This window comes from Siniperca chuatsi, linkage group LG24 (genome assembly GCF_020085105.1).
Source record: "Siniperca chuatsi isolate FFG_IHB_CAS linkage group LG24, ASM2008510v1, whole genome shotgun sequence".
Taxonomy (NCBI): domain Eukaryota; kingdom Metazoa; phylum Chordata; class Actinopteri; order Centrarchiformes; family Sinipercidae; genus Siniperca; species Siniperca chuatsi.
In genome coordinates, this window is record NC_058065.1 from 12,068,766 (window position 1) to 12,082,946 (window position 14,181).

The window sequence follows — 14,181 nt, forward strand, 5'->3', positions numbered from 1 at the left end:
ATGTATTGATTGTTAGGCTATGTTCAGAGCGATATTAGAACTGTGTGAAAAAACACGGCCCCCTCATTCATTTCAATGAGACAACTGTACCAACAGAGAAGAATGTCTGTGTCATCCAAAGTCAAAGCCAACATTCCTTGGCTGGTACCAATAACTTCCTGGAGTCCCCACTAATAAGTCTAATCAAAAATCATAAGGATGTAGCAGCAAGCGTGTGTTTAATTTCTTATGAATTTAACTTTTTATTTTTTAAGAGGAAGACTGTTTCTTATTTCTTTTTTTATTTTGTCAAACTTTCACTGAAAAATAGCAGGCTTCTTTCTCCCCACCCAAGCAGTGACACTGTGATGCGCTGAATATAATAACTGTTTACATGATCTTGTTGAATTGATTCCTGTTGGAGAGTATAAATAACAAAAATAAAATCAATATTTACCACACTACAGATTACATACATATCCATTTTTCTTCCAACCTTCCCACCAGAGGGAATACAACTTCAATCAAGCATTGCCTCTGTTGACAGGCGGATTGATAAGCCACGGTGTCAATCATGCCTCCAGGTGACGCTGTTTGCGGGGAAAAAAAGAACAAATTAGCATCTGTCAGAGGTTGTCAGACAGAGTGCCACAACACTGGGTCAACAGCTGCCGGGGATTTGATTAAAGTGGTTGTCAAGTTAATGCAAAAAGCCTCAGAAAATAGACTGCAACTTAATTAGAAATGCATTACCAGCAGATCACTTCTATCCTGGATGGTGACAAAACTATTTGTAGACCATTGACAGAATTATTCTTTATTCTGTTTGAGCTACAGTATTTATTACAATTCCTCCAAATCTGAATAACAAAAGCTGTGCTCTTCTGGCTTTGAAAGCACACATAATTACCAGTTTTGCTTTGGAAATGCGACTTGTGGAAACATTCTTCTGTTGAATTCGGAAGCTGGTTGACAGACAAGTTGAACCCCATTTTCAGGATGAAACCAAAGTTGCTCAGACAACAGAAAGCCTGCTTTTAGGCTGTTATGATCCTATAAGTACTGATTAGAAGTGACTGACAGGCTGAAAAAGTACCTAAATATACCTCCTCGTATGCAAGAATACATCCATGTCACCAACAATACATACATGCTATCCAATCCATACATACCCATTCAGATGGAGAGCAGAGGCCGTGACTTATCGGGGTCCCTGCTGAAAGCTACACTTATGGTGACTGATGTTAGGGGCCCACGCCTGGCTGGTCACTCTGAGGGCCTTCTGTCTCCCCGTCGCTGTGTATCCGTTCACCGCCCCCATCTCTCCTCTTCTCGGTTTCTGTGATTGGAGGTCATCAGTGGAACTGTCATGCAGTTTCATACAGAAAAATTGCCATTTGCAGTTGTAGGCAGACAAGCAAATGGAGTGTCCTGCCACTAAAGTCAATGAGACGGTTTGGACATGCAACTGTATGTGCAGTGACTAAATGAACACGTCTTGATTCTCATGTGTCATTTTGTTATGCATTTCATCTCATACAAGGAGACTTCAAGCGCTGTGTGCCATTAGAATTCCAAGTTCACCTTTTTTTATGCATGCTGCATTTCTCAGAAGATTTCCTCAGATGTAAAACTGAGTTTCTAGCCCTAACAAATAGTTGATAAAATGAGGGGCTGCATATTAAGATTCTGACAAATTGAGCTACTTGCCTAGTGCTTACGGTGTTCTTTTGTGGTCAAATGTTGTTTTCCCTTCAAACTGACTGCTTGGAAATATTAAGAAATAATGGAAATCTCGCTCTCTGTTGCCTCCCACCACAGTAAGGTCAAAAATCAGCTACAGAGCAGTCGACCTGGAGCTGTTGGGAATTCAATTCAATTTCTTGATTTCTTTTTTTTTTTTTTAACACTGAATATTATTTTGTCGAATTGGGATACATGAATAAATTAACATTACAAAGAATGCCAAAGAAAAGAAAATACACATATACATTACAGGCGCACAATTGCAGATTCCCCATATTTAGTGTAACATAAAGCCTATTCATATATTTAATGACAGAACAAGCCTGCCATATTGCAGTGGACCCTTTTATATCATAGGATCGAGCTAACAATGAACCAAATGCATACAGTCATAAATGGATTTGGGTGTATTGTTTTGTTACATCTGTATGAGAACACTTCAAGTACTGAGGTCCAAAAATTGTTTAATTAGATGCATCAACAGAACATATGGCCCACTGTCGCTGGTAACTGGTGACATCTAGGGAAGTTGGCATCAGAAGTGGAATACATTTCAGCCAGAGAGATGGTGAGTCACTTTCAACTGTAGCAAGCAGTAGCAGTGATGAATGCAAATAGATGAGGAGTGAATGCGATCAATAACGACATCCCAAGTGATGTCACGGATAGTCACATCAAGGTCTTGTTCCCAGGCATTTTTGCTTTGGTCAGTGTTGGAGGATTGATGTGTTGAATAGCATCGTGTAACACTGAGATATGACCTTTAAGATTTGCTGCAGGACTTATACAGTCCTCTAAAGGGCTGTTTGGTGAAAGAAGTAGAAATGAAGTATAATGTTTCCTGACAAATCTTCAGGCTTGTAAGTGTCCAAAAAAATAGACAGTGGGGTGTAATAGTTTTGAACTGAAGTATCAAATGAAATAAAGGTAGTAATTGCAAAAAGCTCTTTAAATAAAATTTAACAATTTCTGAACCATAATTTAAATGCTGGGTCTATCAAGCACATCTATTTCAAGGACAGAATAAGTGCAGAATAATTGAAAAATGAGGTCATTTGTAACCTGGGCTTTATTTGCCTTCCTTTTTCCCCATCAGTGACTGATCCTGGTGAAAAAAAATAAAATCCATCACTTAGTGTACACACGTCATTTAATATGTGAAGAAAAGTCAGGTTTTGCTGTCTTTTGACTGTTAGAGGTTGTTTTACAGCATCATGTATTTATATCCAGTGCTCTCCGCAAACCAGAGAACAAAATCTAGGAATCTAGCTAGACTGATCCTTTAAGATGAATTGAATCAGATATTGCGATCAAATCAGAGTCAATGAGATGAAACACAATTTTGGATAAGGCAAAGCTCCTCTTGGAGGTAGACAAACAATGATTAAAGACATGATGTTTACTTTGCTGTCGTCCTCTCCTCCACTTTTGGTTTCATGTCAAGCATTCCAGGGAGAAAATATGTATACAGTATGCTGAGAATATGTGCATTGCTCTGCAGTGATTCGTAACAGCAGAGCGTTTTTAATCCTTTGTGTTGAATTAACAAAAAAAGTGCATTAGCAGGCATTCATTATGCAAGGCAATGACTCAGAAGTAATGTGCAAAATTACTAGGACTTTGCAATCCATTATTGTGACTTATTTTCACACTGGGTGAATAGAAAAGACTAGAATGGAACAGAATTAGGTAAAAGATGGACTAGACTAGGCCTGTATTTAGCAGCCACATGGAAAGACATGCACACACCTTCAAGCTATCTTTCTATGAATGTCTTTTTAGCAAAAACATGTCACATCATGTCACTATTCTGCAAAAGAACTGCTTCCATGTTGTGTGATCTGATGTGTTGTGTGTGTGTGTGTACATGCACCTACTGCGTGTGTGTGTGTGTGTGTGTGTGTGTGTGTGTGTGTGTGTGTGTGTGTGTGTGTGTGTGCGTGCCTGCATGCGATAGATTCAGCATTCACATTTGTTCGCTGTCATTTATTAGCTAAACCAGACTGCAGCTTCAACCTGCTGGAGGCAACGCGAAGCTATTTAAAGAAATCAGTGCCACACCAAGTCTCTAAATGAAGAAGGGGCGAATGAGGGCGAGACGGAGAAGGGAGGGGGGCACGGGGAACAGAAACAGAAGCGCAGAGGGAAGGAAAATGACAAGGCGGGCAGGGAAGCAAAGGGGAGGAAATTGTGGAGAGTCAGGAGAGAATGGGGAGAGAGATGCTGGGAGAAGACAGGAAGGGAGGAGTGTGTGAGCTGCAGAGCGCTGCTAAGACAAGAAAAGCACGGGGGTCATAGAGATGGAAATTTGGAAAGATGGGAAGGCAAGGCAAACTACCAAAGTGAGCAAGCATGATATGAAGGAAAGAAGGAGAAGTAAACAAGCCTTACTTTGAACTGAATGGGAGGAGATGGCTGGAGAGAGGGAAGTAAATGAAATACAGAAAAAAAGTCAAGATGGTGAAAGCAATGAGCTACTTGACAAAATAAAAGGTTACTATTTCTTGATGCCACAAAGACAGTATGGGGTGGTAGAAATTTAGCCAAAGTGATAGAAAAGCTAAATGTAGTAGATCCATGTAGGAATTGAATATTTCTCATGATTAAACCAACACTGAGAGTCTACAATAGTGATAGGCAAATAGTGGCCCATGAGCCAAATCCGCACCCCCAAAAAAATGTCTTGGCCCCCAACGAAAGCTTTCACTTTCATAGTTTGCATCAAAACTTTTTCACAAAGCCAACACTGTAAATAACAGGCTAGTGTAAATCACAATAAAGACGAGCTTGTTACAAATATAATCAATGACTTGCGTCTCGAACACAAATAAATAAGTAGCATGCATCGGCGTTGTGTTTGTCTGTGAAGAGCTCTGTTTTAAATGATCATTTTATCCAGTTTTAAGCCACACTTTTTACGTTACTCTTTTAGATCCAATTTATAATTTTTTTATTTATATAGCGCCAATTCATAACAGAAGTTATCTCATTGCACTAGCACTTGCTGTTTTATCCATATGGTGTAACAGGGTAAAAGAGTTTAACCATTGGACATTTGGATCTGATAGTTAAGTATTCTAAAGTTGGCTTCCAGCTATGGGTCTGCTGCAACAATTGCTAACCTAGCTCGGCCAGGTTTGTTTTTAGCCTGGTCTTTTAAACCTGCACAGCAAGAATTTCATGGGCAACATCCCCAGAGGAAGCAATTTCGGCTAAAAACTTACCAGAGCTGATACATCGGCAGCGGGCCCGGACTTGGGCCCTCGATGGGAAAGTTTCTCCTCTACTTCTGAGTTGGAAAATCTACCATTTCCACACTGTGGGTTCCTATTCGGAGCCCGAGGGAGTACCCCCCCCCCGGTCCTCTGATGCTCTTAATGCAACATTTCTGTGTGGCATTCTGTCTGTCCTTTCTGTCGTTTTGCTGGCTATGGTCTTCCTTCTTTTTTTAGTTCCACTGATGGCCCTGTCAGGTTGCTGTACTTAAAAATGACCTGTGATCCATTGAGCGGCTCATCAAGGATCTCCTTTCAGTGGCAGTCATAGCTGTGTTCCTGGCTAACGTGTCTTGAGCCTGCGGGTAGGCAGCGGTCCTTGGCCTCGGATGAAGTGGTTAACATTACTCCTGCTGATGTCCCTGTCCTGACTTCACCTCGTCCCCGTTCCTGGGCGTCTGTAGTTAATGGTTGAGTCTCTAGCCTACACAGTTGAAAGCCTGGATAGGAGGTGTGTCCTGTCCCACTCCCACTATGACCAAGAGCTCTGAACGTTTTAGCTGTCTTTTTAGTCTGTACCTGTGGATGCAAAATTTTACTACTGCCACTTGTCTTGGTTTTATTAGTCATTTTGATTCCTTCTGGATAGAGTGGGACCTTTTTTAAATGGGTTGCATCCTAACAGGAAAGGAACAGAGAAACTGATTTGTAACTTTTATTAACTGTATTGCTTTTAGCCTTAGTTGATGGTTTTCCTAGCAAGACCCTGCCCAGCGTCCTGGCGCTGTACTTCAAAGCCCTGTCCCAGACAGTGCTGGTCCTGCTGGTGCTGGTTTTAATTCTGTTCCCCTCACTAATTTATTCATTCCTGTTAGGATTACTGAAAGGCAGGGTGCAATAGCAAAATCTACTCGAAGTTCACACAGAAACAACCTCGTCACGTTAAAACCACTTCTGTCAATTCCGTCACCGCTGTTGAATCAGCTCAATTCTGTCTACTCAATGTAAGGTCCCTTGCCAATAAGTCTTTCATCTGCCAGGATTTTATCATGACCAATAATATTGACTTTTTAATCATCACAGAGTCCTGGATTAATCCAGATGAATGTGCCCCTCTCACTGAGTCATCCCCCCAGATTATTTATTTTTCCACCAGCCAAGACTGACAGGCCGAGGGGGCGGCCTTGCAGTAATACACAAAATGATTTTAGCTGTTCCCCAGTCCCACTTGGCTGCTTCTCCTCCTTTTGAGAGTCTTACTTTTTCTTATTCTTGATGATTTTAATATCCATGTTTGTGGCCCTTCTTCCTCCTCTTTTACTTCTGATTTCATCAAACTTTTAGATTCTTTTAATTTGACTCAATATGTGAAGCAGCCCAGCCATAGTGCTCTTCTATGGTTTCTGTGTGGAGGATGTGAACTTGATTGATTTTGCCATCTCTGTGCTCTTCCAAGTTCCACTCATTTCTTCTGTCCCCAAACCCACCACACTGATTTGTTCCCACCCCCTAAACTCACTTTTTGTTCCTCGCTTCAAGTTTTTACTGCCTCAAACACATGTTTTAATACTAGTGAACAACACGGCCTCTCCATAGAGGAGCTTGTCAGTGTTTTTAACAGCTCTTGCACAAAGATTCTACATTCTGTAGCTCCAGTCAGATTTTAAAAGCTGAAACCTTCTTTTCTGCCATGGTTAAAGGAAGAACTAAGGAACTTAAAGAGACAATGCAGGAAGGCAGAGCAAAAATGGAAAAAGGATAAACACAGTGCCTCCCTTGCTTCTCTAAAAAACTTAATGTCCACTTATCAGTGTAAAATCACCTGATCACTAGAGTCCTAGGGTTACAATCCCAGAATTCTTTTTACAAATGATGTCATTGGTCCCCTGCCTAGCCAGCCAGTTGAATCCACGGCAGAGAGTTGTGAGGATTTTCTTAATTACTTTTATAATAAAATAGTGGAGACTCGTCAGCATTTTATCACTAATCTCAGAGAGCATGATGTATATTCCCCGTATATGCCACTGTTTATTCCCTTTTAAAAAAGCCCTCTCTAGATTCCTCTGTTTTAAGTAATTTTAGACCCATCTCCCATTTTTATCAAAGGCTTTAGAAAAAGTTGTCTCCACTCAACTGATTTCTTTTATGAACAACAATCAAAATTTCAATCTGGTTTCCGCTCCGACACAGCACTGAGACTGCTCTAGTCAAGGTCACCAATGACCTGCTTGCAGCCAACACTGGCACAGACACAGTGGACCATGATATATTAATCAACCGTCTGAAGAACTATGTTGGTATCTGTGATGTGGCTCTAGGTTTATCTCCTATCTATCGAACAGGTCCTTCTCTGTGGTGCTTGGAGATGCCTCCTCCTCTCGTGCTCCTTTTGTGGGGTCCCCCAAGGATCTATTTTGGGTCCCCTCCTGTTTACCATACACATGCTACCCCTTGGTCAAATCATGTGTAGTCATGACATTGACTTCCATTGCTACACAGATGACACCTAATTGTATGTCCCAATAAAGCCTGGTACCGCGGATGCATCCTGTATTATGTCCTGCCTCACCGAGATAAAAAATTGGATGTCCAAAACATTTCTGCAAATGAATGACTCAAAATCAGAGGTAATTATAACTGCCCCTTGTGGCCCCATTACTAGCAGCATTAATAATCTCTCCTCTAGTCTGGTAGCCTTGTCTAATAATATTTGCAAAGAGGCCCACGACATAGATGTTATTTTTGATTTGAAATTGTCCTTTGATGCTCAGGTGACTAAAGTGGTGCGGTCCTGCTTTGCACAGCTGAGACACTCAACCAAGATCAGGTCATTCCTTTCCTCTGCAGACTTAGAAAAGGTCATCCATGCTTATATCTCTTCCAGACTTGACTATTGCAATGCACTTTAATCTGGTATCGGCAGCCAAAACATCCAAAGATTGCAGCTGATACAGTCAGGATTTTAACACGTACTAAGAGAAGCGACCACATCACACCGATCCTTGCTGCCCTTCACTGGTTATCTGTGTGAACTGATTTTAAGACTTTACTGCTTGTTTTTAAAGCCTTGAACATCAAGGCTCCTGCCTATATCTGTGATCTGCTAACTCCTTATGAGCCTGATCGCTGCTTGAGATCCTCTGGCAGGGCCCTACTTATGGTTCCAAGATCTCGACTTGTCACTAAAGGTGACTGGGCCTTTGCTGTCCGGGCCCCTCAACTGTGGAACTCCTGCCTGAGGATCTCAGGAAGGCAAACACAGTGTCCTCCTATAAAACTCTTCTTAAGACTCACTTATATTGTATGGCTTTTTCTTAATCTGATAGTATTTGTTTTAATTATTTTATAATGTTTATATCTTAAGTTCTGGATCTTATTTGTTTATATATGATTTTATTGTAAAGCACTTTATTTATATAGCACCTTTGAAAACAAAGTTAAAGTTATTATTAGTAATAGACGTGGCGTGCTAGTACAAATGTTTTATGGCAACAACAACAGTACTTTCATTCACCCATAAATAAAACAGGTCACTGTCAATTGAGTCTGGATAACCTATCAATTGCATTTCATGTCTTGTAATGCAACATAAAGCACACATTTGTGTACAAGTAATTTTTTGCTAAATTTTTGCTGAAGTTTTATAGTAACATAAGCTGCTGTAACTCACTAGCTAATTGGCGAAATGACACCTGCCCTCAAATACAGCCCTAAAACAACAAGTTCTATAACTCTGTTTTATTGTTGCAAGAAATAAAACATTCAAAAATAAATACACTGACAACATATAGGAATCTGTTTCCACCATTCCTGTAAAACTATGTTGCCCTCCTCATTGAACAATGCTGAAAAAAACTGGCCCATAGTTGAACCTAATTGCTGAACCCTGGTCTATAGCCATGCTAGTAGCTCTGTGAGGCTGTACTTAGCCACCGCAGTGCTTTGAACTAAATGCTAATGTCAGCATGCTAACATTCTTGCACTGACAATGCTAACATGCTGGCAATGTTTTCCATGTTCACCATCTTAGTTTAATATGTTATCATGCTAAGTTTTGCACTATACACAAAGTACTGAGGCTAATGCGAATGTCATAGTTTTGCAGGTATTTGGTCATAGTCAAAATTTTACCTGATGGTGGCACTAGATGAAAAGTTAAGGCATCACCAAAGTTTTTACAATTCATCCCTAGGAAAACATGAATGTATGTACTAAATATCATGGCAGTCCATCCAATACTTGTCGAGACATTTTACTCAAAACCACCAATGTAATCCTAAGGGTGATGCTACAGATGCTGTAGGTGCTGTAGATGAAAAATTAGGGATCACCAAAGTCATTAGGATACATCATCTGGGTACCATGAATGTCTGTACCCGATTCTTTGCCAATCCATCAAGCATATGTGGAGATATATTCACTGGATAAAACTTTGACTTGATGGTGGTGCTAGAGGAAAATTCAGGGACCACCAAAGTCATTAGGATGTATCTTCTGGGGACCATAAATATCTGATACAGAGTTTCAGTACAATCCATCCAATAGTTGTTAAGATATTTCAGTCTGCACCAAAGTGGTGGACCAAGCTACACACTGACATTTCCATTCAGTGGAAAAGCTCACCTAAGAGCGGTTCAAAGCATTCAAGCTTGCTGAAGATAGTACGTTTATAAACAACACCCAAAGCATAATATGAAATGCAGTGAATTTGGCTTGTTTTGTTTTAGAGCAACACTTTGCTGTTTGTTTGCTATTGTCAAAATGCTGCTTCAAAATGAATGCAGACTTTGTCAGCAACAAACGAGACCCCGAGCCAAAGAAGAGATGGGGTCTTTTTTTTTGTTTGAACTAAAGCTGCAATTAAGCCACGTCTGCTTGTTTTTAAGGGGATTCAAATGATGGTGTGCCTCACTGCCCCCAGATATAATGCAATTTAACTGTCTTCATTTTACCAGCAAGATGAGACACTGCCCCTAGTAGCAGTATTCCACTGAAAGTTGTAAGAAAGTATTGAGTTCTCTAAAGTATCATGGAAGGAGGAACTGAATTGGAGCCATTGATATGCTCTTTTTTATTTCTTACATATGTAAAGGATACCCACATGTTATTTCAATGTTTTGCAGTCTGCAATCTGCTAAATTCCACATGATTTAATTTTGCAACAAGACAAAAAACAAGTGCCAGAACTGCTAACTTTAGAGAATTGATAATCAAACTCCTTCAAAATGTCACCCCTTTCAAACAGATTGGTCTAGTAGAGTAAAGCAAAAACAGTTACCTGCTACTCTTAACCCAGATCTAATCTGAAGCCCACATACGGTACATTCAAATGTGTTTGTCCAACCAAACCTAATGCTGGGGTACTTTTAAAATGACTGAGTTTTCAATGTATTTTAGATGCACTTTTAAACTCTGCCTCAGTCTATAGGAGTGTTCTTAGCACAATCTACAACTACAGCATCATCTAATTAAGCAGTCATTAAGATAACAGGTCAATAAACTGAGATTAATGAGAAAACTGTTTCAACACTCTGCTGCTGAGGAAGCAACTTGAGGGAACTCTAATGCGCTAAATGTGAAGCCACCTTTATATACACTTTAAGATGATAAGCAGGGCTTTATGTATATTTACATGACCTTTAATGACAGTAATAGTAGGAAGTAGACTGTACATAATGTGTTTAGCAAAAGTGGGATGATATAAGGTAGAACACCGTAATTTTTTTTCATTGCTTCACGGTCTGACAAGTGAAAATTAGAACTACTGACCCATAGCTTTGAAAGGATACAGAACAATCAAAATCCCATTTGGTGTAAAATCATAGTGAAGGGTGATGGAAATTCACCCTACAAATCACAAAGATCTGTGACATACAGGTGCATAAAAAATGTTTCATTTTTGAAAATCTCTCTGTAATCATTGTTAGATTTAAATGTGATAAAGTGGGACAATACATTAGGTCAAATTAACTAACTTTTAAACTTTAAATTTGTATCAGCATGAGCCATGACATAATTTCTACCCAGTTCTTCATCTATGATCTTAATTATACCAGTGGTAGTTATTACAGGCAATTTCAGATTAAAATAAATGCAGTGATAATGAACTGTAATTAATTTAACGTGCTCTATTAGATTGTACACAATAAAATTATGTCACATCCAATAGTAGTCTAGGGTAAGATAGGAGGAGCAGAAAAAAGAGAAAGTGTGCCTATAGAATAAGAGAGGCAGGGAGAGAATCCCATTTAAGACTCTGAGCCAGGGAAAATCAATATTCCAGAGGAGGGTCAACGGATTAGTAAAGGGCCACTGACACAGTGGGAAAAAAATCTTTAAATGATTAAGAAAATGAGAGCAAAGTTGCAAAAGGGAACGAAAACACAGACAAACAGAAGTCTTGCCAAGCCGGGGTTCCCCTGACAAAGGAGGGCATGCAGAGGGTGGCGATCCAGTATATACAGCTGGGTTTTGATAATTGTGTCCCACTTTATTGTAAGTGCTGTCCCTCTCTTACCAAATGAAATTTGACTTTGAGACTTACAGGGAACAAGTGACCATGTTACATCTCTTGTGAATATGATACAAAAATGGATTCTTTGGATTTGGTTAGTCCAAAATGAATATATGTAACACATAGGGGTTGTGTCTTGAACAGATATGGCAACAACACATATTTTCCAAATGTAAATGAATCTTGACCTTCTGTGGCCCCAGTGAACAGCAGTGTTGTGACATTGAATGCAAAGGCCTCTTTTGCTCAGTTTCTAATTGAATGGCTCAGATGTTATTCTCAGTCATTTCACCACACTTTAAGGCACACAAAGCCTTGTTATAACATAATTAATACACGTTGGAGGCATCATTAAGAGTCTAATTTAATCCATCTGTCTACTGGTGATTGCATAGAGCAGGCTCTGGAATAATGAACATTTTGTGTGATTTAAATACCTAATACTTTGATAATATTGTCCCCTCATATTCAGCTATTAGCATATCTGAAGTCGCCATTAAACACTTTAAGATACAGCTGAACTGAAGTTTGGACTTCTCTTCAATATGATAAGGTTTGGATACAAAGGACACACACACACACACACACACACAAAACAACCTTCAACAAACCAACAATCCCCCAAACAGCAGCAGTAATAGGGCAGGATATAAGGATTAGAAGGACAGTCTTGAAAGGGTTTTTTTTTTTTTTTTTTTTTTTTTTTTTTTTTTAAATGGTGCTCAAGGGGCTGGCCAACTGAGTTAGAAAAGGATTATGGGAGTCCACTGGATTTATCCAAAATGGATGACTTACATGGAGGGTTACAATGACGCTATTAACTAGGGCTCTCTTTCTTTATTTGTGCTTTCAGTATTTCTAAATCTGAATGTCATTTTTACAGATGTGATTTAATAATCCAACACCTGAAAGCTTTTCAGTCAATTTTACTGCTTCAAATCCATATAAATACCATAAATCTGGAACTGATGATTGCAATATTAACACCATAATATCAGTGAGTTCTCACTGCCCTTCATTATTTTTCTGATTCCTCACACAAATGTGTCATATGTTTTCTCACAGTACTTAAACTATACCCTCCAGTCATTGGCTCATATCCTGCTTCATCCCAGCTGCTGACTCTGGCATTATCAGGTGTTTTGTATCGGATGTTATTTCCACCTGTCTTTTAAATGTCTCTTTATGCATACATACACTGGAATCCAATTTGTCGTTTGCTTGCCAGACTGTCATCAATATTACAACCTCCTACAATATTCATAGCTTTTGCAATTGATGGTGAATACCTCGGGTAAAGCTTTTTTGTGACACACTGTGCATTTCTATGCTCTGTCAAAGTAATATTTTTTTATATATCTAAGGAATGTGTTTTTCATTTGTATAGCTCATCTGTAAGAAATGGATGCACATAGTTTTCAAGCTTTGAAGTAGCCGCATGCATCCCAATAAGATTACATTTAGAGGTCCAATAATACTGCATTTTCATGTGAATCAGTTTTATTCAGTTATGATGCCCATCACTGCAGTCTTAAAATGTCTAAAAATTATACTGATTTCTAACCTGTTCTTGAGACCTTTTAAAGACCTCATGTCCATGCTTTTAATGTGAAGCAGCAGCGATACGATGTTCAGTTTGCATTATCAGTATATTAATACACCTCTTATACAGTCAAAGAGAGTGAACAGTAAACAGTGGCGATGTTATCAATTATATGAAATTATGCTGGATTACATACAGTATATGCATTGTTTCATGTTAATTCCCTGTTCGTGTGAAGGCAATCTGAATCCAGCATGGGAATGGTGGACTCCGCCACAATCAATAAAATCCACCATAACTGAATTTACCCTATGGCGATCAATAAAGGCTTATCTTATCTTATCTCATATAGAGAGATAATCACTTAATGTAAATACATTGAATGTCTATTACAGGAATGTGCATAAATAGTATCAAAAATGGGGTTTGATATCATAAAAATCTGTAGGATTCTAACTTTAGTGTGTTTTAGTTGCCTTAACAATACCAACCAACCATTAAGTTTATTTGCCATAGCCACACCTTTCATTAACCTTAACCGTGACATAGTTACCATGTGCAGATATTGTAGAAAGACAGGCTTTTTAAAATGTTGTCCTCGAACAGAACCTAGGATTTTTATTAATTTTTGTCTGCCGATTTATATTGTACCAACATACAGTATGAATCATGTCCTTCTATCTAGCAAAATATTTTCTGACTTTGTCTGCCATTATAACAGCAGGTGGTAATGCAAAATCATGAAAAAATATAGCCGCAAGCAGCAATTCCAGGGTTCAAGCCAACACAGACCGTTGCAAGTTTAAAGCTTTTGATCTGGACCTGGTCAAATGTGGCCTAGATGTGAAATGCATTTTCACAAATAGAATGAAGAAAACAAACAATTTCTGATTCATAGTCTGATTCGTGTTATGCCACGCACATTTTTTTGCATTTGTAGCGCCCCCTAGTGGTCGATTTGAATGAAACTTTCAGAGTATGTTTCAGGTACTTCTGTGGACATATCCTGTAAGTGTTGTGATGATTGGCCCAACGGTTGTTGACTTTGGTCTTTTTATGTGCTGATGAATGAAGTTCATTGGTCAATATCTTGAAAACGAAATAAGATATCAACATTTTGATAAACTTCATCCAATGATGATCCACCAAAAATTTGAAAACTAAATAAGATATCAACATTTTGA

The 14,181-nt window shown here is 39.0% G+C and overlaps 1 long non-coding RNA gene across 1 annotated transcript; it reads right to left on the minus strand.

The window, feature by feature from the left end:
• Positions 1–315: 315 nt before the first annotated feature.
• LOC122872165 lies at positions 316–4,141 on the minus strand. The gene is made up of 3 exons (XR_006377040.1): positions 4,117–4,141; positions 1,152–1,318; positions 316–569 (listed from the first exon to the last, which is right to left on the minus strand). It is a non-coding gene; the product is annotated as an uncharacterized LOC122872165 (long non-coding RNA).
• Between the last annotated feature and the right edge of the window lie 10,040 nt (positions 4,142–14,181).